The following is a 26,385-nucleotide window of genomic DNA, read 5'->3' as shown; positions in this document are numbered from 1 at the left end:
TCCCGCATTGTGTGACTGCCGCGTTAAGGTGCCATGCTGAGAGGAAGGGCTCCTCTTGCCCGTTGATCGGGAGATCCTGCCAGACCGTCTCCAGCTTTTTTCTTAGCTAGTATCAGCCCCCTCCTCACCTCAGACTTCCACGAAATTTCTCACGCAGATGTCTCTGTTTCTCAGGCATGGAGAAGATACCCACTTAGATGATTTTCATACTGTTTTCATGAATACCAACAGTACTTCCTTCTGTACACATCCCTGTGCATAGGATTTTGCATTCTTATCTGTTTATTTCCTCAGATACATTCTTAACACTAAAATTACTGAGTTCAAGAGTATTCATACTTTACAATTTGATTACCAAGTTGCTCTCCATAAGGGTTGAACCAATTTATGCTCCTCCAGGAGTATATAAATTCCTGTTTTTGAAGGCATTTCCCAAGAATTTTTAACTCCCAAATCCCACCTGACCATATTTTACTTTTCAGGGAGGTTGAAAGTAGACTCCCTGTCTCACTGGAGAAATTTGGTGGAGGGGGGAATCTGTCCTGTAGGGGAGCAGCGTGGACGAAGCGGAGAAGGGTTGCTGCCTCCCGGGTACATCCTGGGGCAGTGTCTCTGGCGGTCGCCCGCCCTCTGGGTGAAAGTATCCTGATTTCAGGGGCCCCAGACAGCAGAGGAGGAGTTACAATGAAGCAGCCTTTGTAGGATTCTCTGAAACATTCCAGACACTTCCAAAGAGCTGCTTGGAGAAGAGCCCTGCCAGGACTTTCCTCAAACTGTTCTGTGTCTTTCCCCACCTCCCCAGGCCACCCCCGCTTCTGCTGGCTAAGGTCAGGCTCATCTTAAGCAACAAGAGAGCACTGCTCCCCTCCCCCCCCATCAAAATGAGGATTTAAATCAGAAAATACTGTTGGCAAGTGTGCAGTGAGATCGGAGAGCGCCTGTGTTACTGGTGGGAGTGTGATGGTCCATAGCAATCCAAAGCCAGAGCAATGTTCACACCCTTTTTCTCCAGGAATTCTATTCCTCAGGATCTGCCTAAGGGAATAACCAGGTGCTGTCACAGGTTTCACATACGAGGATGCTCACTCAAGCATTATTCATAGTAGCAACAAATTTGGAAACTACCAAAATATCCTATGATAGTGAAGTGATTACACAAATCCAAAGACTCAAATACTGAACAGCCATTCCATATCATGTTTTTGAAGAATATTTAATGACATGGGAAAAGACAACACATGAAGTGAAAAAAAGAGACTGCTGTCAAATTATATCTACACGACGATTTCAACGTTGTTAAACGTAGGTAAGAAGCCTTGACGGTTAGTCACTAAAATGTTTATGGTGGTTTCTCCGGATTAAGCGTGGTTATAATTATTTTTCACTCATTTTTGCATTTCCCAAATTTTCTTTAAGGAGCCTATATTATTTTAAAATTTGAACAAAAATATTAAAAATAATGTCCTATCATTTTCCAAGGCTCAGCTGAAATTATACTTTTTCCTGGAAACCCTCCCAATGGGTGTGACAAGCGTTTCAAAGATGTGGCCATTAACGTGACAAGTTTCTGTACCTGTCAGCTCTGGTCGTTGAACCTTAGCCCCTGCACCTCTTTTGTGGCACTCATCTTGGTCTCTCTTGCTTTACAGTTATTTAATAAAGTGCGCACCTGCTGCCCTCTCCCCAGCCTGTCCTCCGGATGGCAACCCGAGGGGCAGGGACAAAGTCTTTGTTTTTGTCCTGTTTTTCTAGGGCAGAGGACAGTGAATGTTTATTGAATTTGTTGACTGTGATCAGTCAGATTGTCCAGAGAACAAGAAATTCTAATTGTATTCCAAAAACCTAGATCAGTGGAGCTCATATTCCAGATTGGATCAAGACCTCTGCTTCTGACCATGGCCTGTAAGAAAGGGCTTGGCCAGCCACTGGGCAACCAGGCAAGCAACGGTCCGCCCCATGCTCACAACTCCTTGGTCGTACTTGCTGTCTCCCTCCATCTCTGGCCATACCATGCTCCTTTCAACCTAAGGGCCTTCACACTTATTCCCTTGGCATGTTCCCTTTGTCCCCAGAAAGCCGGCCATCTTCTTGTTATCTGTCAAGTTCAACTCCACAATAGGCTGGTATGGTCCTCCCAATAGTCATGTCCCTTCTTATCCTTTCCCACAGTTTTCATTCTATATTTGTGTGAACATTTGCTTTATGCTTGTCTCTTCTGCTTCACCAGAATCCCCAGAAAGCCAGGTCTGTCTTGATTATTACAGCTGGTCCCAGCCTCTGGCACAGAGCTTGGCACAATCAAGGGCTGAATGAACGAAAGGAGACAGATGACATGGAAAGGACCTGGCAATTAGTAGGCATATTTTTCCACTTCCCTCCATCCCCAGATCCCAGAGTTAATCCAACTCCCTGCATTCAAGCTGATGATGTGGCATCAGAGTTTTAGAGCCAGCCAAGGCACAGAGATGTGAAGAGTCTCGTGGGGCACACAGCTTGTTTACAGTAGGGTGGGGTCCAGAGCCCAAGCTCCCAACTCCTGGCACAATACTCCAAAGAGCTAGCACGTGGGGTTGGAAGCAACCCGAGGACAGGCTCTGTTTTCCCACTTCCCAAATCCCTTCCAGGGAATGAGTCCTGATATGGTAGATGAGAGTGAATAAAGTCTTTCATGCCGTTATTTATCACCAGGGCAGGGAACCTGGAGCTTTGGGCTGTTTGGATCTAGGTCAGTGCAACAACAGCAATCCCTTGCATCTTTACACTGCATTGTCATTTGTAAAGCACTGTTGTTCTCTTGTTTTAGCTTCACAGAAATCCTGTGAGGATGGGCAAGCAGCTGATTAACCCATAAAACACATGAGAAACAAGAAGCCCAGAGAGGCATGTCAGTTTGCCCAAGGCCACACCACTGGTTAGTGGAAGAGCCAAGCCTGGAAGCCAGGCCTCCTGATAACTAGTCCAGAGCTCTTTCAGTATTTCCAGCACCTAGCCATGACACTCAAATATTTGCTTCTTTATTTTTATTTATTTATTTGTTTGTTTATTTTTGACTGTGTTGGGTCTTTGCTGCTGTGCGCGGGCTTCCTCTAGTTGCGGTGAGCAGGGGCTACTCTTTGTTGCGGTGCGCGGGCTTCTCATTACGGTGGCTTCTCTTGTTGTGGAGCATGGGCTCTAGGCACATGGGCTTCAGTAGTTGCAGCACGCAGGCTCAGTAGTTGCGGCACACAGGCCCTAGGGTGCTCGGGCTTCAGTATTTGTGTCTCGTGGGCTCTAGAGTGCAGGCTCAGTAGTTGTGACGCACGGGCTTAGCTGCTCCGCGGCATGTGGGATCCTCCTGCACCAGGGATCGAACCCGTGTCCCCTGCACTGGCAGCTGGATTCCTAACCATTGTGCCACCAGGGAAGTCCCAAGTCTTTGTTTCTTATAGTACTTTTTAGTCAATAACATCTCAGTATTCTTGGCCATTTGAAAATAGCTCAGGGAGGAGCTGATGGTGTGATGGGTGTGGCCCCCCCCATGACTCTGGCTGTCTCCGGGCCCTGGTTTCCATCACCCCAATCATGTAGTCTGGACCTTATGGCTTAAAGTTCCTTTCTTGGCCCCTCTGCTCCGATCCTGACTCTAAGAACAAAACAGATCCTGTACTCTTCCTCCAGGCCCAGCCCCTGCAAAGCAGGCAGGACAGGCATGGGGAGTGTTTGTGATGGAGTCAGAACCAGGGATTATGTGTACCAGAGAGGAAAGTGCAAGCACTTTCCAGTTGACAAGAATTTGGGCTGTGAAACAAACAGAGAGAGAAGAGAAAGGATGGGGGTCAGGAGCAGAATTCAGAACTCTTAAGAATCTGTCATAGAGATCTTAAGAACAAAGAATCATAGGGACTTCCCTGGCGGTCCAGTGGTTACAACTCCGTGCTTCCACTGCAGGGGGCTCGGGTTCAGTCCCTGGTCAGGGAACCAAGATCCCTGCATGCTGCGCAGCCAAAAAAAAAAAAAGAACAAAGAATGATATATTGGGAAAAGCCCAGCTTGGATGTTAAGTTCTGACTTCCAGTTAGATTTCATGCTATAACCTTAGATAGGTCACTAATACGTCTCTGGACTTTCATTTTCTCATTTGTAATATTGCATGGGAGGGGAGGGGTTATGATGTCAAGCTTCCAGTCTTCCCAATTTGTTCTGGCTGACCCCCAAACTGTTGCTGTGACGGTTCCCAGGAATACCTTACATGAAGGATCACTTAGTAAAATATCCAAAGAAAGCAAGTCCTCATTATCTGGGACACCTTAGAACAGTGCTTTAAGAACATAGGCTCAGAAGCCTATAAGTTTGCCACTTATGAACTGTGTGACCTTGGATAAGTTACTAAATCCCTCTGTGTTTCAGCTTCCTCCTTTGTAAAACAAGAATAATATGTATACCATTGCATAGGGTTGTTGCGTGGATCAAAGCAGTTAATGCAAGTAAAGCACTTAAAATAGGGCCTGAGATATGGTAAACATTCATTAAGCGTGACTCTTATCATTACCTAGCAAAATCTGATACTCTCCATTCCACTTAAATGAAATTTACTCATAACTGGCCTTGGCCCAAATGTTAAAAACTATAATTACTTTGGATATAAATTAAGAACTACAATCATCGTGAATGTAAATCTTTCTAAAGCACACTGTAAAATGTCTTGCTTTCTTAAACAGGATCTATTAATTATAGTTCACCTCCTTTCCTGATTCAGGCTGAACAAGAATGGGAGATCACTGTAGACTAGATCATTTCTAAAAACCTTCCTAGTCTAAATTCTAAGATCTCACAGGTAGAACAGGTAATGTAAGCCCACCCCCATCCTGGGGTGGCTTGTGACATGCCCCTGTCACGGCCGAGTCCCCGGGGGTGGAAAGGTCCCCGGGAGCCCAGTGCCCATGCCATCCCTTCCACCTTCTGTGCTGTCTGACTCTCTAGGGTCTTCTTGGGCCGAGCATCAGGGTCGACAGCAAAGTTATGCTCCCAGGCTCCTGTGCTCTCCCAATATGTTGAAACTCAAGCCATCTGGCAAGAAATTTGGTTCCTGTGGTGCCAAGGATGGCAGTCTGCCCACTGCCCCACTGTGTGCCAGGGTTGGCCTGCAGGCTGGAGCTTGCTTCCCTTCTACCCAGGGCTTGCGTCAGACCAGGCAGGGACCATGGGCTACCTGGCTTCCCACGTGGCCCAGGAGAAGGTTTCTGGCAAGCCCACACCAGCACTCAGGACGCCCCTCTCAGCCCCTTTGAGGAGAGGTCCTCGGAGCTGAATGGGAGCCAGTGATGGTGTGGTTCCTTGTCACTGGCAGAAAACCTCTTATCCCAAACTGGAGAGCCTCTGATTTTTTCCCCAAATGGGAGAACCTCTGCCTCTTGCAACCTCACCTGAGGCAAGGTTAGACGTGAACTCCTGAAACTTGATGAAGGAAATCTCTCTAATGGTCCACAGAAAATGGAGGGAATGTCTCTGCTTAAGCTTTAGGGTCAGAAAGATAAGCCTCCAAATGTGTAGTCAAGTTACCTAACCTCTCTTGCAAGACTGGTGTTTTTGGGTTTTTTGTTTTAGCTCTCAGAATGGTGTCTGGTATATAGCTTAATAAGTATTAGTTGACTCTTCCCCTTCCTGGAGGCTTCCTCATCATATGCCTAACACACACAAACACACACACACACCACACGCACGTACACACACATGCCTTTCCCAACGAGGGCCTGGAAGCCTGGATTAAAGAGGAATTAGAAAGAAGATAAGGGACCAGTCCACTCCTCACCATTGCCTCCCTTCCAAGCATGACTCTTTCCCTCCTCCACCACACTGCCAAGACGACCCCAAAGCCCACTCCCTCCTCCACCCCAGATAACAGCAATTATACTGAACAGTTCTTGAGTACTTCCTCTGTGCCAGGTGCTAAACACCTCTCATGCATCATTCCACCAGCCTAGGAGCCAGGTCAGCCATCCTCAGGGGTCCCAGCCAGGCCGGGCTATAAAGACAAAAACTTCTGGGTCTCCTGCAGTCCCAAAGTCCAATTCCTTTAGACAATACCAGCCCAGAAGATCGCCAAGCATCATTTTCTGATGTCAAACATTCCTGAGAAAGTGCCTTACCTTCCATGCTCTCCCATGCTCCACCTTTTTTTAATCTTCAGATTATCATTTAGATTTTTTCCTGAACTGATATAGCAGTGTTCTTTTAAAAAAAATGGTTTTTTACATGACAATTTACCAAAGTCTTCTTTTGTTGCCTTTTTACTGGTTGATCAACTTTGCTTTTCAGATGAGTTTTACTGATTTTGACAAATTGGAACTACAAGAATAGCTTTCTCGTCCTTTCATAAATATAGAGACCCTCAACTCTGAAACTTGAAAGGGAAGGAAATTATCCATTTAAATAGACCAGTTGTTTTGCCCATCATCTCCCTTTCCCCTTCCTTTCTCTCTCTATACATATTAACATAATTTCATAAGACGTCTCCAAGCAGCATTTCCACTGTAATTAATTGCCTTTCACTCAAAGTGACACATTTAAGAAGTGAAATAGCACAAAGAAAGATATATTTAAGAAACTGAGAGCTCAGTTAACTTTGTTACTGATTGCTGTGAAAATGAGATGCTCTTCCCTAGGAAAAGAGGGACTCTCAAGGATTAAAGAAGTTTGCCTCATTTAGGGAAAAAAACTACAAGAAACAGAGTGAAATATTATCAGGGTTGCCTCTGCATGATGGAGTGATGGATAAATACTTCCTTGCTTCTAAAGTTTTTCTGAGCTTTCTCATTTTTAAAAACTAAGCATGACTTGTTTTCATAATAAAAAGAAAGGAAAAAACACACTCAGGGTGATGACGGCTGTGATGAAGGTGCTTATCTAACGAGTCATTTCCCATCTCTCACTTCCTGTCTTTTCCTGGGGGAAACACCAGGGCAGAGGAGGGAGGAGGCTATGTCATCAAGAAAGACTTGTCCCCAGTGGGCAGATGGAAATTCAGAGGTTGCACAACTTGCCCAGAGCCACAAAATCTTTGGCAAAATTAGAATACACTCTGCCTGTTGGTTATCAGGTTGTCTGCCCAGAGCTCAGTGCTATGCTTTCCCCATTGCTCAATGCCAATGAATAATTAAAGGTATCCTAAGCCATTCCAGAAACACAGCCTCCTAATGAAGACTAGGTTCCAGACAACCTCATACACATTAGGATGGCTACTATCAAAAAACAAAAAAAAAAAAACAGAAAATAACAAGTGTTGACGAAGATGTGGAGAAACTGGAGCCCTTGTGCACTATTGCTGGGATTGTAAAATGGTGCAACAGCTATGGAAAACAGGATAGAGGTTCCTCAAAAAATTTAGAAATAGAACTACGTTATGATCCAGCAATCTGAATTCTGGATATATATCCAAAAGAATTGAAAGCAGGGACTTGAAAAAGTATTTGTATACCCATTATTCATTATTATTCACGAAAGCCAAGATATGGAAGCAACTTAAATGCCTATCAACAGATAAATGGATAAACAAAATGTTGCTTATATATACGGTGGGATATTCTTCAGCCTTAAAAAAGAAGGAAATTCTGGGGCTTCCCTGGTGGCGCAGTGGCTGAGAATCTGCCTGCCAATGCAGGGGACATGGGTTCGAGCCCTGGTCTGGGAAGGTCCCACATGCCGCGGAGCAACTGGGCCCGTGAGCCACAACTACTGAGCCTGCGCGTCTGGAGCCTGTGCTCCGCAACGGGAGAGGCCGCGACAGTGAGAGGCCCGCGCACCGCGATGAAGAGTGGCCCCCGCTTGCTGCAACTAGAGAAAGCCCTCACACAGAAACGAAGACCCAACACAGCCAAAAATAAATAAATACTGTTTAAAAAAAAAAAAAAGGAAATTCTGACACATGCTACAACATGGATGAACCTTGAGGACATTCTACTAAGTGAAATAAGCCAGTCACAAAAAGACAAATACCGCATGATTCCGCTTATAAGAGGTATCTAGAGAAGTAAAATTTATAGACATAGAAATAGAATGGTAGTTACCAGGGGCTGGGGGGAGAGGAGGAAAGGGAGTTGTTTAACGGGTATAGAGTTTCAGTTTTACAAGATGAAAAAGTTCTGAAGATTTGTTTCATAACAATGTGAATATATTTAACACTACTGAACTGTACACTTAAAAATGGTTAAGATGGTAAGACGTGTTTTTACCACAATTAAAAACAAAAAGCCTAGATTGAAGGCGCGAGCAGGTTACTATCTACTGTTTCCATAGACTTGAAGAGGAAGGGTTATTACATTACTATAATAGCCTTGGTAGTGCTCTCATTGGATCACATTGGTTCCTTTGTGTAACATACATGCACACCCATGGCAAGAGCCAGGAATAGGTGCACCAGACACGGAGGGACTGGAGCCCAAGAATAAAGAGGGCCCTGGCACCAAGCTTGTTGGCTCCCAGCTGAAAGCCCCTGGGTGGGGGTGGGAAGGAGACAGGATTGGCCTCAGAGCTTCACTGGTCTGAGCCTCTTAAGAGAGGAGAGGGTAGCTTCTGCTCTGGGAAGGAGAGGGCTGTGTGGCTGGAAGAAAGTAACGGTCAGGCCCCTGCAGAGACGTGAAAGGTTTGGGACATGAGAATTACTTTCCAAAGCAGAAATCAGAAGAAATCAGCCCCTTCCACAGCTGAGCTGCCTTTTGGGTGCAAGTCACTGATTCCCTGAGGTTTGTTCACAGCTTCGTGATATCTCCCTGACTCCTCCAGCCTCTGCTCTCCATCACCTACCTTGACCCCCACCTCTTGTGTCTTCCTGATTTTAGTACCTGTTTCCTGCCTTTGTTCATGCACTCCTTCATTTGCTCTTCCACTCATTCTTCTGTGCAGCCAATCATTCAATATATCACAGAGGTTAAGAGGACAGACTCTGGAGCCATACTGCCTGGGTTCAAATCCCAGCTTTGGCCTTTTCTAGCTGTGTGACCATGAGCAAGTTACTTAGCTTCTCTGTGCCTCCACTTCTCCATCTCTAAAATGAAAATAAAAATAGTGCCTACCTCAGAGTACTATTCAAAGACTAAAGGACTTACCTCCATGTAAAGTGCTGAGACCCATGCCTGGCACAAAAGTATGTTAGGAACTCAAAGTATGCACTCAAAGTATGTTAGGTATGATCATTCATTCATCAAACATTCATAGTACCTACCACATATCAGGGACAGGCAAAACAATACTGGGGCCATGAGAAAAAGAATCTAGATAAAGTGCCCCTGAGTTGTTCCCAGTCTAGTGGGGGAAAAAGCTTTATAAGCAACTAGATATAAACCAAAATAAAGTGCTATTAGGGGGTGGGATAGGGAAGGTGGGAGGGAGACGCAAGAGGGAGGGAATATGGGGATATATGTATACATATAGCTGATTCACTTTGTTATACAGCAGAAACTAACACAACATTGTAAAGCAATTATACGCCAATAAAGATGTTAAAAAACAAACAAAAACAAACAAACAAACAAAAAATGCTATGGGGCAAGAGGACAGAGAGAAAGGAGAAGCTGATTCAGGGGAGACGGCCTCACAGAAGTTAGGCATTTGTGCTGGACATTGTAATGACAGTATAAGATTCAAGAAGCTGAGACTGGAGACAGCCTCTTCCAGGTGGAGCTTGAACCTAGAAATATGTAAGTACTCGGGAAATGAAAAGAAGTGCTCTATCCCTGGGGTCGGGTTGCCAGAGAAAATGCAAGACTCTCAGTTAAATTTGAATTTCAGATAAATATATAAATTTTTAGTACAAGGATGTCTCAAATATACTAAAAAATTATCTGTTAACTGAAATTCAAATATAACTGGGTGCCCTATATTATTTTTGCTGAATCTGGCATCCCTACCCTGGGGAGAAAATGAGCCCTTTTGAAGCCTGTGCCCTGGGCCTGAGCTGTGTCCCCACCTCACCCATGTGTGGTTTGCCACCTTCCTGAGTCATTTGGCATTGTTGACTCCAGGCTCCAGAGGGACCCTGATGAACTGTCGGTGAATCATTCGGTGCCACTTTGTTATTAACAATCACGCTCCCCATGTCCAAGACAGAGATGATGGAAAAATCCCACATTTGTTCATTTTGTTGAAGGTCACTGGGTCTGCCGTTTTTATGTTAGCTTCTTTATTTTTCTGAGACGACATCTCTTTTTTTTTCCTTTGAGATTCATTAGCACTATGATGGAAAAGAATTCATTCCCTTCTTTGTTGTTAGAGAGAGAAAGAGAGAGAGGAAAATTTTAAAAATACCAGCATAATGGAGTATCTGAAAACTGTAGCCTTGGCTGGGAAATGCACTGAGGAGACCGAGGTCTCCATGGTGGGCCCAGAGTGTTACAGGCTGGTGGCATTTTGTGCCAACTCTTTGGGAGCCTCTCTCTGTAGCTTCCACCCACGCTGGGTCTTTAAAGCTTCAGGTGAGCAGCAGTGAGTGAAGAGGACCGCCACCTGCAGAAGAGGAACCTGGCCATCCGCAACCAGGTCAGAGGCTGGGGAAATAAAAGACGGTCCTCAGGACCCTCCCGTCCCTCATCCATAAAACATACCTCTCGGAGTCATTTCACGCCCCAGCATCTGCCCACCGTTCCAGAAAGGTACACCTATTCATCTCTCTCAAAAATGTTTATGGAGAAAAATTATCAGCAAGAGAAAACAAATTCTCTGGCAAGATATTGCCCTTTGTGAGATAACTATTGCTGTGGAAACGTTGACAATGGGGATGGTGTCTGGCTTGAATGTGGTACGCCTGGGAGGACTGGGAGATGCCCCTCTACAAAAATTCCCCAAGCAGGGAGATTCTGCCGCCTAGGAGCCTGTCTATCTGGCTTGGCTGAAAGATGTGGTTACAATGAAATTTCTGAGACTAAAGGGAAGTGGGAGGAGGTGTCCTTTTCTTCTCCAGGCACTCAAAGCTTGCTCAGGCTCCTAGGCCAGAAGACACAACACAAAATGTAATCACTGAGATGAAAGGGAAGAACCTACAACCAAGATTACTCTACCCGGAAAGGATCTCATTCAGATTCGATGGAGAATCAAAAGCTTTACAGACAAGCAAAAGCTAAGAGAATTCAGCACCACCAAACCAACTCTACAACAAATGCTAAAGGAACTTCTCTAAGTGGGAAACATAAGAGAAGAAAATGACCTACAAAAACAAACCCAAAACAATTAAGAAAATGGTAATAGGAACATACATAACGATAATTACCTTAAACGTGAATGGATTAAATGCTCCAACAAAAAGACACAGGGTCACTGAATGGATACAAAAACAAGACCCATATATATGCTGTCTACAAGAGACCCACTTCAGACGTAGGGACACATACAGACTGTAAGTGAGGGGATGGAAAAAGATATTCCATGCAAATGGAAATCAAAAGAAAGCTGGAGTAGCAATACTTATATCAGATAATATAGACTTTAAAATAAAGAATGTTACAAGAGACAAGGAAGGACACTACATAATGATCAAGGGATCAATCCAAGAAGAAGATATAACGATTATAAATATATATGCACCCAACATAGGAGCACCTCAATACATAAGGCAACTACTAACAGATATAAAAGAGGAAATGGACAGTAACACGATAATAGTGGGGGACTTTAACACCACACTTACACCAATGGACAGATCATGCAGACAGAAAATTAATAAATGACACAATGGATCAGATAGATTTAATTGATATTTATAGGACATTCCATCCCAAAACAGCAGATTACACTTTCTTCTCAAGTGCACACGGAACATTCTCCAGGGTAGATCACAACTTGGGTCACAAATCAAGCCTCGGTAAATTTAAGAAAATTGAAATCATATCAAGCATCTTTTCCAACCACAATGCTATGAGATTAGAAATCAATTACAGGGGGAAAAAAAACGTAAAAAACACAAACATATGGAGGCTAAACAATGTTACTAAACAACCAAGAGATCACTGAGGAACTCAAAGAGGAAAACAAAAAATACCTAGAGACAAATTACAATGAAAACATGACGATCCAAAACCTATGGGATGCAACAAAAGCAGTTCTAAGAGGGAAGTTTATAGCAATACAATCCTACCTCAAGAAACAAGAAAAATCTCAAATAAACAATCTAAACTTACACCTAAAAGAACTAGAGAAAGAAGAACAAACAAAACCCAAAGATAGTAGAAGGAAAGAAATCATAAAGATCAGAACAGAAATAAATGAAATAGAAACAAAGAAAACAATAGCAAAGATCAATAAAACTAAAAGCTGGTTCTTTGAGAAGATAAACAAAATTGATAAACCTTTAGCCAGACTCATCAAGAAAATGAGGGAGAAGACTCAAATCAATAAAATTAGAAATGAAAAAGGAGAAGTTACAACGGACACCACAGAAATACAAAGCATCATAAGAGACTACTACAAGCAACTCTATGGCAATAAAATGGACAACCTGGAAGAAATGGACAAATTCTTAAAAAGGTATAACCTTCCAAGACTGAACCAGCAAGAAATAGAAAATATGACAGACCAATCACAAGTAATGAAATTGAAATTGTGATTAAAAATCTTCCAACAAAGAAAAGTCCAGGACCAGATGGCTTCACAGGTGAATTCTATCAAACATTTAGAGAAGAGCTAACACCCATCCTTCTCAAACTCTTCCAAAAAATTGCAGAGGAAGGAACACTCCCAAACTCATTCTACAAGGCCACCATCACCCTGATACCAAAACCAGAGATACTACAAAAAAGAAAATTACAGACCAATATCACTGATGAATATAGATGCAAAAATCCTCAACAAAATACTAGCAAACAGAATCCAACAACACATTAAAAGGATCATATACCATGAGCAAGTGGGATTTATCCCAGGGATGCAAGGATTCTTCAATATATGCAAATCAGTCAGTGTGATACACCATATTAACAAACTGAAGAATAAAAACCATATGATCATCTCGATAGATGTAGAAAACGCTTTTGACAAAATTCAACACCCATTTATGATAAAAACTCTCCAGAAAGTGGGCATAGAGGGAACCTACCTCAACATAATAAAGGCCATATATGACAAACCCACAGCAAACATCATTCTCAATGGTGAAAAACTGAAAGCACTTCCTTTAACATCAGGAACAAGACAAGGATGTCCACTCTCAACACTCTTATTCAACATAGTTTTGAAAGTCTTAGCAATGGCAATCAGAGAAGAAAAAGAAATAAAAGGAATACAAATTGGAAAAGAAGAAGTAAAACTGTCACTCTTTGCAGATGAAATGATACGGCAAGGATATACAATGGAGAAAAGACAGTCTCTTCAATAAGTGGTGCTGGGAAAACTGGACAGCTACATGTAAAAGAATGAAATTAGAACACTCCCTAACACCATACACAAAAATAAACTCAAAATGGATTAAAGACCTAAAGGTAAGACCACACACACTCTAAAACTCTTAGAGGAACATAGGAAAAACACTCTTTGACATAAACCACAGCAACATCTTTTATGATCCACCTCCTAGAATAATGGAAATAAAAACAAAAATAAACAAATGGGCCCTAATGAAACTTAAAAGCTTTTGCACAGCAAAGAAAACTACAAACACGATGAAAAGACAACCCTCAGAATGGGAGAAAATATTTGCAAACAAATCAACGGACATAGGATTAATCTCCAAAGTATATAAACAGCTCATGCAGCTCAATATTAAAACACAAACAACTCAATCCAAAAATGGGCAGAAGACCTAAATAGACATCTCTCCAAAGAAGACATACAGATGGCCAAGAAGCACATGAAAAGCTGCTCAACATCACTAATTATTAGAGAAATGCAAATCAAAACTACAATGAGGTATCACCTCACACCAGTTAGAATGGGCATCATCAGAAAATCTGCAAACAACAAATGCTGGAGAGGGTGTGGAGAAAAGGGAACCCTCTTGCACTGTTGGTGGGAATGTAAATTGATACAGCCACTATGGAGAACAGTATGGAGGTTCCTTAAAAAACTAAAAATAGAATTACCTTATGACGCAGCAATCCCACTACTGGGCATATACCCAGAGAAAACCATAATTCAAAAAGACACATGCACCCCCAATGTTCATTGCAGCTCTATTTACAATAGCCAGGACATGGAAGCAAACTAAATGCCCATCGACAGACGAATGGATAAAGAAGTTGTGGTACATATATACAATGGAATATTACTCAGGCATAAAAAGGAACGAAATTGGGTCATTTGTAGGGACTTGGATGGATCTAGAGACTGTCATACAGAGTGAAGAAAGTCAGAAAGAGAAAAACAAATATCGTATATTAACGCATATATGTGGAACCTAGAAAAATGGTACAGATGAACCGGTTTGCAGGGCAGAAATAGAGACACAGATGTAGAGAACAAATGTATGGACACCAGGGGGGAAAGAGGCGGCGGGGGGGATGAATTGGGAGACTGGGATTGACGTATATACACTAATATGTATAAAATAGATAACTAACAAGAACCTGCTGTATAAAAAATAAATAAATAAAATAAAATTCAAAAATTAAAAAAAATGTAATCACTGAAAGACGGGACCCCCGGCCCCAACTCTGTCTCAGCTGCTTCAGGCAAGAGGCTTTTAGTCATCAGGTGCCATAGACACAGGACTGAGGACATACAAGTTTTTTAAGACCCTAGAAAAATCCTTGCACACCACAAACGTTCTCATTGACTCCAATTTACAAAATGAAAATTCCAAAATTGAAATTTAACTAAATGTCCATGAAATACAGTATTATGTCAACTCCCTAAATTGTTCAATTTGTTATCCATAAAAATGTTATATTTGAAAACGTTGAGTGGATTCTTTCACTTCAAGTTTTCCCTAACTCTGCATGATGATTCTGAGAAATCATATCACTAAAAATTAAATTGGCAAAATAATCTTGAAAACTAAATTATTGAAAATGCCCTCAAAACTATTTTAAAGCAAAATAATTGTATTTGTAGTGGAATATGGGGGCATTTTGATGTGTGCTATGACATGCGGTGGTGCATGTAAAAGTTAGACTGCTTGGCTCCCACAAAAGTAATTGAACAGCCTTGGTCCCCTGGGACCGGGCCCAACGAAAGGTTTAAAGAGAACATGTGGACACAGACAGGGTAATGAAGGTTTTTGTAGCCAACTGAACTGCTTTGTTCTTATAAACCCAGAGGCCATCTAAGCTGGAAGGATCCCCGGCCATCATGGAGTCCAGTGCAAAGACAGGGCCAGTCTCTGAGTCTCTAGACACCAATCTTCTTTGTATAGGATGAGACACCTGAGGCTCAGCGAGGGGCAGATCATCCCATAGGTCACACAGCCAAAGCATTCATCAGGCGCCATAGACACAGGGCTGAGGACCTATAGGCTTAGAGATGGGACTCCAGGACTCCTCCCTCCTAGACTTTGCCTTGGCCACGATACCATGCCTGGACTTCCTTCTTCCTTCACCAAAACACTGAGGCAGCCCCCTTGTCCTTAGCAGAATGTCTAGATATCTTTAAAGATCACTGATTGCTTTGATTTTGTAGGGTCCAGCTCATACTCTTAGATGCCTGTTGATGTCTGCCATCCACTTGTTCAGCCTATGGCTTTCCCAACTTTAGTCTAGGTTGGGATAAGGCCCACCTTATCCTGTGCAAAACACTTAGACCAAGATCTCCTTTCCAGCAGGGCTCAGCTAGCTGACCAGCTGGCAGATCCAAGTGCCATACCTACAGTTTGAGAACTGGACTGTGCCCTCTGCCGCCCCCTTGTGGCCACTAGGAGAGGTGCGCGGCTTGGGACCCACCCATGTGTGCCAAGCCCTTTTGAGCGAGCTTGATTACTCTTTCTGGAAAGGCTTCTTTATTCCTGGATGGCTGGCACCTGGACAGCATTCATCTCCTCCACGCCTACTCTTCCAGTTTATTGCCCATGGCAACTTCAGCATCCTCACTGAGCAATCAGTCCATCAACTCCCTGGTATTAATTGAGCACAGGTCAATGGTGATAAACCTGGGGATGGGGGATTGCAGAGGGGATGTAAGATGTAGTCCATGACCTTGAGGCATTCAGAGTCAATAAGAAGAGTCAAAACACACAAAAAGATTTTAATAATTTGATGTTTGACTGTTCTGTGCCAAGAAATTTAAGAATTAAGAAATGAGGTGAAATAGTTGAGGAGGCCCTGGAGGGAGCAGATTTGAACTGGTGTTTGGAAGAAAGGAAGTATTTCAGAAACAAAAGTGTAAAGGAAAAATACTCCTGGGAGTTCCCCGGTGGCCTAGTGGTTAGGATTCTGGGCTTTCACTGCCGTGGCCTGGGTTCAATCCCTGGTTGGGGAACTGAGATCCTGCAAGCCGCGTGGTGTGGTCAAAAAAAATAAAATAAAATAAAATAACGGAAAATACTCCTACGTATCTCCTTTAATCTCATTCTACCACCACACTACTTCTGGCACCAGATATGTGAGTTTTCCAAACATCAAGCAATTCTGTGACACCAACTGGGTATCCAACAATTTAACTCAACTCTGACACTATCTACCAGGAGATAGCATCAGATCCCATAAATTAAGGGCTTAGTTCCACAGACCGTATCCCCCACACCACCTTCAGATGGCCAATTGCAAGTCCAGTTACCTGTGCTTCTGACAGACCAGTTATAACTTGGAGATTCCCACTACCCCCTCCTCAGGTTTGATTAATTTGCTAGAACAGAACGCAGGAATTACTAGATTACTGGTTATTACAAAAGGATATAACTCAGGAACAGCCAGATGGAAGAGACACAGGGCAAGGTATGTGGGAAGGGGCACAGAGAGCTTCCATGCCTTCTCCAGGGCACCACTCTTTCCAAATGTGTTCACCAACCGAGAAACTCTCCACACTCTACTCTTGAGTTTTTAAGGAGGTTTCATTACATAGGCACGACTGATTAAAAATTAGCCATTGACAATTAATTCAACCTCCAGCCCCTCTCCCCTTCCTGGAAGGGGGGCTGAAAGTTTCAACACTCTAATCACTGGTTGTTAGTCCCCCAGCATCCAGCCCCCAGCCCGAGGAGCTTTCCCAAAGTCACCTCATTAACATAAACTCAGGTGTGGTTGAAAGGGGCTTGTTCAGAATAACAAAAGACACCCATTTCACATTTGTGCTCTTAACACTTAAGAAATTCCAAGGGTTTTAGGAGCTCTGTGGAAGGAACGGGATGAAGACCAAATATATATCTCTTATTATAAATCAAAACATCATAAGAAGGAAAAGAAGAAGAGTATTCTGGAAGGAAGTAACAGCCATGAGAAGTAACAACTAAGAAAAACATTATGGCTAAAATAATATTTCCAAGATAAAAGATAAAATGGAGATGAACTCTCTTCTTATTACCTTCTCCTCTGGGTGCTCCTACCACTTTCTTCACTTTGTTCTTCTTCTTTGCACAGCACACATTGCCCTTGGACACTAATGTCCTCCCTGCTATTCATTAGGACCCTGTTGGTTGCAAGTAACAGCAAATTAAATTAGCTTAGGCAAAAAAGAAATTTATAAATTGAAATAATTGAGAAGGACATGGACAGCAGTGGCAAAGGGTATGACCAAACCCAGGGTTGACACAATGTCACAGTGTCATCAGCTTTCCTGAGTGTTCTCTCTCTCTCATTCTCTCTCTCCCTCCCTCCCACACCCCATCTCCACCTCCATCTCTCTCTTCCCCTCCCTCCTCCTCTCCCTCTCCATCTCCACCTATATTTTTCACTCTGTTCTCACTCTTTGAGAGCCTCATTCTCTCCTACCACAGCTGGGCTTCCTCCAAAAGTCAGGGAGGATAGCCTCCAAGGTAACCAGTACAACCAGTACTTCTAGTTGTGACCCCAGAAGTCTTCCCCACTAGTTCCATCAGAAGACTCCCCAGGAAAGACTTCTACTGGCCCAGTAAATGATAGAGACAATGACCCTTCTATGTTTTTCCCTTTATCAAGGGGCTAGAAGTCTGGGAAGTGCATGTTCCAGAATCCCTGCCTTCAGAGACAGCAGTTCTTCAAGGAGAAGCACTTGCCAAGATGTGAAAGGCAGAATAAGGCAGAAGCCAGGTTTTCGCTCCTCTGGCACTGTCAAACTTTAGGCTTAGGCAGACATGACATTTTGCAGTGGTCTCTAAGTATTTTCCTGAAAAATCTCGTGCCTCAGAATGGGAGGCAGCTATGATCAAGGCCTGCACTCATTCCCCCAAGCTATGCTGCTTTTCTTCCAAAACTGGTCCTTATAACAGTACAAAGGGCCAACCTTGACCCTCATCTGGCAAGAGGCAGTGGAGGACAATCAAAAGGGCAAAGCCTTTGTCCCTCTGACACAAAGCCCTAAGAAGACTACAATCATGAGGAAGCAATGTGACAAATCCAAACTGAGGGATATTCTGCAAAACAACTGGCCTGGTCTCTTGAAACATGTCAGTGTCATAAAAGACAAAAAATAAATACTGGAATGCCAAGCTCTAGATGAGAAGAGACTAAAGAAATGTGACAACTAAATACAATGAATGATCCTGAATTGGATGCTGAATCAAAAAAAAAATGCTATAAAGGACATTTTATAAACAATTGGTAAAGTAAACCAAATATCAAATAGTAATGTATTAATGTTAAACTTCCCAAGTGTGATAATTTTACTGTGGCTTTGTGGAAGAATGCCACTGTTCTCTGGAGATGAGCTGAAATATTTAGGAGTAAATCAAGCGCTTTCAAGTCATTCTCAAATGAATTAGCAAAATTGATAGATAGATAGATGGATGGATATAGACACAGTTAAAAAGTGTTGCTCACCATCTGGTTCTCCAAGAATGAAGTCTCTAGCCACTGCAGTCGCTGACCTTTAACACACCCTGAAAGGAGTTCAGGATGGAGATCAGGAACAAGGCACTTTGATCTGGAAAACCCGGCAGAACAGGCCTTCAGATAGATATTTTCAGGAGGAAATTTTATGAACCCAATTTCTTGCATCTTCTCATACCTAGAAAAGCACTAAAATCATTAATGGAGACATCTGCTCCCTGTGACCAGCAGCAGTCTTCTGCAGAGATGTGTGCTTGATTGCATGTACCCCCTTCACCAAAATCATATATACACTGACCTGCCCCCCCACCTCTTTGGAGCAGTTTCTCAGAGCTATCTGAGAGGCTGTCTCCCAGGCTATAGTCCTCAGTAAGTCCCCAAATGAAACTGAACTCACAGCTCTCATGTTGTGCAGTTTTGTTTTGTTTCTTTCAGTCGACAATAGGTAGAGTGCAGATGTGGCAAAACGTTAACAATTAAAGGGTCTGTGGGGTTGGTTGTACTATTCTTGCAATTTTTCTGTAGTTTGAAATCTTTCACAATAAAAAGTTTAAAAAATTTTTAAATGCATCCATCCTGACTCCAAAACAAACAAACAAACAAAAAATCCAAGGAAAGAAAGGAGGCCTTTAAATCGAACATACCTGAGTCCAGCTCTTATTAGCTGTGTGACCTCTGAGCCCTCACGTCCTCAGCTGGAAGATGGGTGTTAGTGCCCACCATATGCGCTTCTGTGGGACGACGAAGCCTGGAGCACAGTGGCCAGCATAGCGTCCTCTTGTGTTCTGTGTCCACATTTGTTCTCCTCCCTTCCTCCTGCCTAATCCCCACTTCTCAGAATCCGTTACACTGGCCTCTGAGGGAGATTTGCTCAGGATAAATAAGAAGAACCATATGCCCCTTAGAATGCACAGGTGAGGAGACATGATGCCCTGCAGGGACACACTGCCTGAGAGGCAGGCTGGCCGACCCTCTGAACGTTGGGTCTTGGGAACAAAAGTAAGAAATGCCTCCACCCATGATTTCTTGGTTCACACCGTGGATCAGAGCTCAGAGACTAGCCAGAGCTTCTCAAAGTGGGATAGTTGGCTCGTCTGAGCAGAATCAGCTGTGGTTCATGTAAAAATGCAGATTCCTGAGCCCCACTAGGCTCTGAGTCGTCTTCTCTGCAGTGTTGGCAGTGTACATTCTAATGCTGTTTTCTGAGGTGATTCTGGGGCACACTCAGAGTTTAAGCACCCTTGACCCACACCGTGGCCAGGGTGAACGTGCTACTTTATAGCAAAATTGGTCCATTGGAGAAGTGGATTCCTGTGGTTAGAGCCTAATAATAACATTAAAAGGTTATACCCACCACAAAAATGTCCACAAATGGGGACAAACGGAAATACGAATCGAGTTGTACATAAAGATAAAAGCAGGAGACTTAGGAAAGCAATGTTTCTCTCTGGGCTTTGCCAGCTCCAGACTCAAAGTATATGAATGAAATGCTGCCCCAGTATTGGGGGTGAGGGGACCCCCCAAATCCATCACTGTCTGCACCTTGGGACTACAGCGATCAGAGTGAGCTCGAGGCCCAGGCAGAAGGAACCCCTCCACTCAACATGACTCTGGGAAGCCACAAAAGCCAGCAGTTCCCTCCTCTGGACATGTGCAATAAACGGTGATTCTACAGCATCTTGCAAACCCCAAGGGCTCCAGAAATTCCAGTGACTGAGAGGCTCACTTAGATTCTGCCCTGGATCTGATGGGACCTCTCCCACTGGCCTTACAGGACTCTGTCTGGGGATGGTCACTCTGTGGGCTGCCACCTGGGTGAAAGAAGCTGACGGGGATCAGCTGGTTTTCCCTGGGGCCAGGTGAGGGCTTGTTAGTGGACATTTGGTTTGGAAGGTGCTGGGCTCCTCTCTCTTCCAGCCAGATCAGATCATTTGGCCGGGAGAGCTCCGCTCTGATCCTGAGAATCTTCTATTCCAAACCAGCTCTGGGCAGGCATTTACCCACATGGTCAGAGTTATTTTGGGAGATTCAACATCCTGCACTCAGCCCCAGGGAGGGAAAGAGACAATTGGGCAGTCTCCAGCCCCACTCCATCCCCAAACTGAGACAGATGACAGACTGCCCTTTGCAACTTTAACTCTTTCCTGGCTCTGGCTAAGAACAATGTACCCCCTCAGGTAAGGCTCAGATGGCAGCATGGTAACCACTGTCATTCAAGAAAAAAATAAAACGTAGCAGTAGAAAATTATGCATGGAAAATGACTTTTAAAAATTGTCTTTAAGAAAAACAAATACCGTATGCTAACACATATATATGGAATCTTTAAAAAAAAAAAAAAACACGTTCTGAAGAACCTAGGGGCAGGACAGCAATAAAGACGCAGACATAGAGAATGGACTTGAGGACACAGGGAGGGGGAAGGGTAAGCTGGGACAGAAGTGAGAGAGTGGCATGGACATATATACACTACCAAATGTAAAACTGATAGCTAATGGGAAGCAGCCACATAGCACAGGGAGATCAGCTCGGTGCTTTGTGACCACCTAGAGGGGTGGGATAGGTAGGGTGGGAGGGAGATGCAAGAGGGAAGAGATATGAGGATATATGTATATGTCTAGCTGATTCACTTGGTTATAAAGCAGAAACTAACACACCATTGTAAAGCAATTATACTCCAATAAAGATGTTACGAAAAATTAAAAAATAAAAATTGTCTTTAAATATTACAACGAAAATGAGAGGATGGAAATTGCATCAGAAGAACATCTGTATGTGTGTGGTTTAACAATGAAGAAATAAATCACTTTCCCAACTGCAGGGCTTAAAGTAATATTGTACCTTTTAGGAACTCCGAAGTTTATTTTGGAGATGAGAATCAGATTAAAGGCCTCAGATTTATAGTTTTACACACTAGCACACAAAGTCGTTCGCATTAGAACCCAGGTAAGTGTAATCTTGGAGGTTTCGATGTTTGCTGCCTTTATGCCTTCTTTTTCAATTGTTCCCTACAGTGTCGGGGAGCTGCGCTTTGTACAGGAGACGAGCTCTGTGGAAAGAAGGGAGAAAGGCAGGCAGCAGGGAGCAGAGTCTGCGATGATTCTACAAGGGTGACAAGTGCCCTTTTGCATGTGGAATGTCTGTGGTTCCTCACTGGTGTGGTTTATTAGGGCCTGAGGTGATAACTCATATTTAAGAACCCTGCTTTGTTGGATCCCTATGGGATTCAGTTTCACACACAGTCACTCAGGGCCTAGCATTTGGCAGGTGCTGAGGGAATCCTGGGGGTGGACAGCAATGAGTCATGCACAGCCCCAACGACTTGCCCTCCAGAAGTCTCTCAAGGACAGGAGAGTCACACATCCTGGACACCTGGCATCCCCCAAAACAAATCAACCTGGAACTGTGAGACCCCCATAGACAAAAACCTGACGGTGCCAGTGGGCTTGTATTTTAGTCTTCCGAGGCTGCAGAAAAACGCTGCTCTGTTTTTGATCATCACAAAACAAGCACAGCCTTCCTTCCCCACCTCCACTGGTTGGCCTCAGCTCTGGCCTGCCCTGGTCCTGGCTCCTCGCAGAAGCAGTGTCTGACTTGGCCTAACCAGCCCTGGAGATATCTTTATTTCTCACTGCTCCTCCCCACCCCATCCCCACCTCATCTCCTTGGGACCTGGGCTGACCTCCTGTCCCCCCTGACCCTGTCTGGTTCCTTTCTGTCACACTTTCTGCTTCCTCCTTGCTCATGGGCTCCAAGCCCCTTCCGCTGTGCCTTCAGGCTGCCTGACCCAGAATTTTATGCCCTCAGACTCCTCTGGCCTACTTCTGGCTTTTCCTGGCCTAACCTGTCATGCTGCCAGGTGACGATAGTAGCCTTCAAGACTGCCATCAGACCAAAGTTTGAGACTCAAAAAGTCACTGCATTTGGTGGGTTGCAAACCCCATAATTTAGACTGCAATTGCTAGAGGATAGGCAGTTTGACCATTAAGATGCATCACTGCAAATCAACCAATTCGCTTTTCTAGCACCCACTTGCTGATCAGGTGCCCTACTGGCATCAAAGGAACTTTTAAACTGGCTCTAAAACTTCAGATACAGCAGAGTCCCTGGAGGGCTTTCTGGGCCACAACACCCAGTTTCTGATTCTGAAGGTCTGCAAGTCGGAATTTATATTTCTAATGGGTTCTCAGGTGAAGCTGATGCTCTGGTCCTGGGACCTCACTTTAAGAACCCTTGCTCTAGTCCAGTGGTTTCCAAACTTGGCTGCACATTGGACTCATCTGGGGAGAAAAAAAAAATATAGACTAATTCCTGAATCCACCCTCAGAATTCTGATTTAATTGGTCTGGAATACAGACTGGTCACTAGATGTTGTATAAGCTCTGTAGGTGATTCTAAATTTTCAGCTGGAGTTGAAAGGTCTGATCTCATACATTTCATCAGCAGAGGCTGGGCTAGGGGTGGGGAGCCCCCTTTATCTCCCATGAGGACACTTGCCTGAGATCACCAGATAAAATATAGGACACCCAGTTAAATTTGAATTCTAAATAAACAACAAATAATATTTTACTATAAGTATATCCCAAATATTGCATGGATGTCCATTTTTGTTATTGTTATTTTGTTTCATTTTTTCTAAATCTGGCAACCCTGCCCTTAGACACTCCATGACATGGAATGAGAAACAATGATCTGCCAGCTCCCATTTTATAAATAGTAACATCGAGGCCGTAGAGGTCATGTAGGAAGTCAGAAGAGAGCCAGGATAAGAACTCAGCAGTCTTGACCTCCATCCAAAACTCTTTTCCTTCCATCACACTTAACTGTGCTAAAGACACTTGTACCCTCTTGTTAGGGGGTTATTGTCAGTCTCCTAGAGGTGACTTCAAAGGGGTCAGTCTGATTTATGTCCTCTCTGCTGCTGTCCCAGTCCTCACCTCCACCCTCCCTTTCTACTGCTGCAGGTACCATAGAGGCTGTCCTGGGGTATGGCCATTCTCGGGGCCATATAATTAATGGCCACCTCGAGGAGGAAGTGGGCTGGAAGTGGTCCCGGCCACATACAGCTGTGAGGGAGAGCCCATAATTGGGTAACACAAGGACAAGTGGGATTTGGCACAGGCAAATGACAGGCAAAGCATGTTGGGAGAGGCCCACTTAATTCACAGAGACACTTGGAATTAGTTGCAAATTCTCTGGGAAGAAATCAAGGCAGCAGCATAAACAGCTCAATTAAATTGTTGGCTCAACATTCAGTGCGCAGTAATGGTCAAAACACAGTCTTTAATCTAGATATAGAGGATTATCTTTTGACCAGCAATGAGATTCCTAAGATTAGTTGTACCTGAGGTGGAGGGAACAACAGAGCTGGCTCAGCGACACCGCGGACAGGCTTGCGTGTCAGCACGACTGGGACTTGTGTGGAAGGGGCTACCTGGACCCCGCAACCTTCCTGGAGCCCCCTCCGGATGCTGGGAAGACAGGGATGAATCTTGTTCTGCTTCCTCTGCGGAAGAGACACAGTGTGGGAACAGATCCCCTGAACACATCTGCTTTAAAAATGCGGCAAGTCTGACATGCTCCCACCTCCAGACCAAAGCTAAAGCCACTAGCACCAGGTCCGAGGCAGAGAGATGGCAAGCTTTAGCCCTCTGCTATTCTACCCTCCATGATCAGCCACTCACGTTCACTCATTCATTTCGCAAATATTGATCCCATGCCTGCTAGGTGTCAGGCCCTGTTCTTGACACAGAAGATATGCAGTGAACAAAGAGTAAAGATCCCTACCCCATCGTGGGGCAAGACAAAGGATAAACAAGAACAGTAAGTAAAATATGCTGTGTGTGAAATGGGAATGAGTGATAACTCAGAAAAATAAAGCAGAGATGAGGATAGGAAGTGTTGAGTGTGGAGGACAATTCTAGATATGGTGCCAGGAGAGGCTTCACTGAGCACGTGCCATTTAAAAAAAGCCCAGAAGGGAGTGAATGGTGACAGCAGTGGGGAAGCATTCCAGGCAGAGGAGATGTAGTGCAAAGGCCCAAGGTGAGAGAGGATTCAAGGAACAGCAAAGAGGCTGCCTGGCTGGAGTGGGAATTTAAGGGGACTAGGTCATGTGAGGCCTTATGGGCCACTGTAACTATTTTTGGCATCTATTAGGGACATGGGGATTTTTTTCTTTTTTCTTTTTTGGCTGTAAGCATGCCATGTGGGAACTCCCCGACCAGGGATCGAACCTGTGCCCCCTGCAGTGGAAGCACGGAGTCTTAACCACTGGACCGCCAGGAAAGTCCCGGGACATGGGGATTTAATGGGGGATTTAATCAGATTCATTTTTAATAGGATCACTGGTTGCTGCGTTGAGAAAGAAACCAGGAAATGGGTAGGATACACCTGCAATGATACAGTCAAGGGATGAAGGAGTTGGACCGGGGTAGGAGCAGTGGAGGTGGTGAGACATGGTAGGATTCTGCATATTCTTTGCTGATGGGTTGGATGGAGCAGGAATAAAAAAGGTGTCAAGGATGACTGAGGGTTTTGCTTCAGGTCTTCACTGAGGATTAATGACTTTCAAATCCATGCTTCCAGCCCAGACTCCCAGGCTGGTACATAGCAAGGGACTGACATTAACATTTGACAGACTGAACTGAAAAAGTTCTGTTTGATGAATCTGTTGGGATGGTGGCACCATTTTTCTAGGCCTCCACCAATGGCAGAGCCTACCTCCAGATATTGGGAGTGCAGAGAAAAGAGCTGCCATGTCCCCACCTTGGTCTAAAATGAGAAGTTGAGACAGGGCAGAAACAGGAACAGGACCACACCCAACCCTTCCAATAAGAAAACTGGGGACAAGAAGGGGGGATATAAAAGTAAAAAATGCCAAGAATGATGGCCATAGAATTGGGTTTGTGATGTCAAAGAGACTGGATGCCAATCCCAGCCATGTCTCTTGACTCAACCTCTTCCCTTCACTGGTCCGTCTTCTCTCTGAAATGGGGTGGTTGGCTTTCTGAAGAGTCTGTCCAGCTCTAACCACCTATAGTGTTCTGATCCTTTTCTTACAAGTCCCTGTCTCCTCTAAGCATTTGACACACTGCTTCTCCAACATCGTCTTTCGGGAACGTTTCTGTTTCCTTTCAGACTGATTATTTCTGACTCTGAGTCTTGTAAGATGTCACTATTAGTTCCCAAAGGAAAACACCCATGTGTTTTTTTGCCTGCTTGAAATAAATACTATCTTAGGTCAGTTACCCATCTGTAAACTGGGAATAACACGAGATTGTAGGGATGCTGAGGAGGGTTAATTACATACAGAACATGTAGGGGTTGAGCAGATACACAAGTGCTCTGGAAGTTTTTGGCATAATACTATAGCATTACAATAATTTTGGCTTGCAAATTATACCCCAGCAGAGGCATCACATGGAAAAGTGGGTCTGACCCCATGGCCTGCTGAAAGTGAAATGGGAAAAATAAGTTGTGAAATATAACTTCTCTTCCTAAACCTTTGGAAAAGGCAGAGATCACTCTTCCATG

The 26,385-nt window shown here is 44.0% G+C and overlaps 1 long non-coding RNA gene across 7 annotated transcripts in view; it reads right to left on the bottom strand.

The window, feature by feature from the left end:
• The window catches only part of LOC309634292, an 83,275-nt gene that overhangs the window by 54,982 nt on the left and 1,908 nt on the right, over positions 1–26,385 (bottom strand). The window contains exons 2-4 of one of the 7 annotated variants that reach the window (XR_014247933.1): positions 24,194–24,355; positions 17,410–21,898; positions 1,195–3,973 (exon numbers count right to left, since the gene is read on the bottom strand). This is a non-coding gene — a long non-coding RNA (uncharacterized lncRNA). Of the gene's footprint in view, positions 1–1,194; positions 21,899–24,193; positions 24,356–26,385 lie in introns of those variants that run through there. The other 6 variants (XR_014247934.1, XR_014247935.1, XR_014247936.1 and 3 more) reach the window with 6 other exon arrangements.

This window comes from Balaenoptera borealis (genome assembly GCF_965194805.1).
Source record: "Balaenoptera borealis genome assembly, chromosome: 8".
In the NCBI taxonomy this organism is placed as follows: domain Eukaryota; kingdom Metazoa; phylum Chordata; class Mammalia; order Artiodactyla; family Balaenopteridae; genus Balaenoptera; species Balaenoptera borealis.
Note: the sequence above shows the minus strand (reverse complement) of the source record. Positions and strands in the feature narration are given on the sequence as shown.